Below are 3,552 nucleotides of genomic sequence, written 5' to 3'. Positions count from 1 at the left end.
ACCCAAAATAATTACACAGAAACTGTATTCATTTAAATACTGCCTGGCCCCTGGCCCGTTATCTGTAGCTTCTTATTGGTTGATTCTCATATCTTGCTTTAACCCATATTTAGTAATTTATATAGCACCACGAGGTGTGGCTTACCAGGAGAGATCTTAACCTGCGTCCATCTCAGAGAGGAGAAGCATGGCGACTGCCTGAAGCGTCTCCCCAACTCTGCTTCCTTTTTCCCACAATTCTGTTCTGTCTACTCCGCCTACCTAATTTTCTGTCTCTTAAAGGGCCAAGGCAGTATCTTTATTAATAATGAAAGTAACACATAGACACTCCTCCATCAGGGAAGCTATGCTATGTTGCTGTAAGAATCTCATGAGGTACCCGAGGCTAGCAGGTACGTGTTAGTTACCCATGTCCATTGACACCTACTGAGGGTGGGCTGAGCCATGTTGGCTTTGTGAACAGCCCATCCTCTTTACATCTAGCAGCACTGTGGCCCACTGGCCCAGAGAGAAATGTCCCCAGAGGCTGCTCAGTCTGCAGGACCTAACATTACCCGGTCCTTGGTTCACAGTGCTGGTTTTACTTTCTTCCCGTCTCGTCCTGCATTCACAACCTTCTTTCCTACCAGGCAATCAATAGGTGAGAACATCTCCCCTCCCTGGAAACATCTTCGTGGCCTCCCACGCTCTCCTTCCAGTGGTGGAGATAACTTCATTCCTCTAGCAGAGGGGCCGCTAGCCCACCTCTGATCATCCGCTGCTCGGAATCATCACTCTGCCCTCCTCTTGATCATTCTCATCACTGTACAAACCTGCTGTTTTCCCCATAGTCTAACCTGCCCCCCATAGGCTAACACAAAGGAAAGTTAGAAAGAGTGGGCTGCACGTATCTTTAAACCCTAGCACTAGATGAGCAGAGACAGGCAAATCCCTGTTGAGTTTGAGGCCAGTCTGATCTACATATCAAGTTTAAGGCCAGCCAGGGCTACAGAGACGTTGCCTCTAAATTAATTAATTAAATTAATTAAAATGGATAGAGTTACAAGCAGTAGAAAGTTGAAAGTAAGTGCGAATAATAAATTTTTCTTCCTTTCATGTTCCTAGCAAATAGGTAGATAGATACCTTAGAATGGGTGACTCCCCAGACCTTGGGAATCCAGTTATCCTGATTTGTTTCATCAACATTCTGCACACAGGACTTCCACTACAGACACACATGGCTACTGGAGCCATGGCCTTCACCAGCACATTCCTCCAAAGAATGCTGGCCAAGGAAAAGCACATTGCTTCCCTTTAAAGCCCGTTTAGAATTTGCAACACGGACCCTTTCACTTCTTATGGGCTGGGACTGAGTCACATGATTGTATGTAGTAGGCTACCGAAGCCTCCAGCGTGTCACATCCTTATGGGGTCACTCACAGTTCTCTGTTCCTTATTAGGTTACTTGTGTGCAACAGGTCTAATGCCATCTGGCTTCCGTCCCACTGTCCCGGGAACACTGCCCTTAGCATGTTAGCAACGGTTTCATGCTGCTAAATGCAAGGGACACTTCTCTGTCCTTATCTTACCTGAGCCCCGAGCAGCATTTAACACAGCTAACAGGTTTCTCAGTCTTGGGCACAGGCATGTAGACTCCTTTGTTCTCCTCTGGACTCCAGCCTGTCTCTCAGTGTTCTTTCCTGCCTGCTATCCGGTCTCACTCCCTGGGTTCCCACTGAACCTTCTCTTCCGCATCCGCCTTTCCTCCCTTTAGGTGTTCTCAGTGCCTACAGTCTTTACCACTGGAATGCACCTTAGAATGCACCTTCACCCCCAACCCTTCTCCTGCGCTCTTAGCGATTGAGCAACCCTGGGTATCTAACAGGCATCTTCAAGTCAGTATGGCTAAATTGAGATTGTTGATGGTCCTCATGGAAGCGGTTGTTTTCCTCCAGGCCACCCCAACCCATAAATGAGGCACTGTTTCCCACTCACTGGAAGAAACTTGAGAACTCCCCCTTCATTTCTACATTTCATCCTCTTACATCCATCTTCCTGGTCTTAAATCCAAAACAGTTTCTCTCACGTACTCATCTTAACACATCCACCACGTTAGTTCAAACTCTCCACATACTTGGCTCAGATTAGGGCAAAGTGTAATTGGGTCTCCGCTTTTCATTTTTGCCCGACAACTGCTACATCTACTCTTCCCACGGCAGCAAATCAGAATGTTAGTGTTTTCCAAAAACCCTTCAATGGAACAAAACAGAAAGGCTCTATTCTTTGGCACGGTCCATAGGCCCTCTTCCTCTCGGTCTCTACTTCGTCCCCAAACTTTTACAAACCAGGCTTCAATTGATAGCTATCCAATTCTCCTTCAGTTCCTTGACAGCTCCAGAGTGTGCCCCTTTCAAGGCCTTGGCGCCCTCTGCCCTCAACCTGCACTTTCTGTATTACCCGCCACTTTCCCAGGAGGCTGAGTCTTCATTCTTTTGCTTTCAGTTTCAACATCTCCTTCTCAGCTCTCCTGACCACGCCCACTCTTATTCTCTATCCCGGCCCTTGTCTTTGTCTCAGCATTGATTTCAACTTGAAATTTGTCTTTTCTACTAAAAGTCACTGCGTGAGCCGGGCGGTGGTGCTGCACACTTTAATCCCAGCACTCGGGAGGCAGAGGCAGGCGGATCTCTATGAGTTCGAGGCCAGCCTGGTCTTACAAGAGCTAGTTCCAGGACAGGCACCAAAGCTTACAGAGAACCCCTGTCTCAAAAAAAAAAAAAGTTACTGTGTGGGGGTAGGGAGGGAGGGAGAGGTTCCCACCCACCCCCCCCCACCATAAAACACAAGGCCAGGTTGCTCACACAATAGGACACCCAATCACACATTTTGGCCAAATAGAGGTGACAGTGTGGACAGGTTTCCTTGCCAAGGACAGGTCCTTTGCTGGGGTATTTTAGAGACAGGCAGCCCCCCCCCCCCCCCCTTGCTAATAACCACAACAAAGCAGTGCAAAGGAATACACTCTGTTCTAGATTTTTCTCTTTACAATGAACTTACCTGCTGGCTACGTGTGTAAAAACATGGTTCCAGTCTCATGCCACTTTTGTGTTGCCCAGGAGGAGCAGATCTGGCCCTCAGCTCTCCCAAAGCCACTTGAGTTTACCAGAAGGAAACAAGGTTGTGCTTTACTCTATAGGCAACGCAGGCAGAGGCTGGGATCAGGTCGCCTTTTTCATCACAGCGGTGTGGATACCATTGTACATCTACCTGCCTGTCCTTGTGGCCTTCCACTTCCAAGAATTATCCCAGCCAACTCCTCAGCATAAAGGAGATGTACAAATCTCAGCAGGCTAGCCAAAGGAAGCTTGGTATTTTTAGAGACTGGAAGGGAAGAGACTCTAAGACTCGCCACCTCTTTCTAGAGGACTACCCCCCCACCTCTGGCTCCCAAGGCTAGGCAGGAACGCCTTCCATCTTAAAACCAGCCATTTTCCCCCAATCTTTTTCCACCTCCAAGTCACCCCGAACCATCATCCCTTGAGACAAGGTATCTCACAACTCGCATTTCTCCCC

This window comes from Arvicola amphibius, chromosome 12 (assembly GCF_903992535.2).
Source record: "Arvicola amphibius chromosome 12, mArvAmp1.2, whole genome shotgun sequence".
NCBI classification, from domain to species: domain Eukaryota; kingdom Metazoa; phylum Chordata; class Mammalia; order Rodentia; family Cricetidae; genus Arvicola; species Arvicola amphibius.
This window is presented reverse-complemented; position numbering follows the sequence as displayed.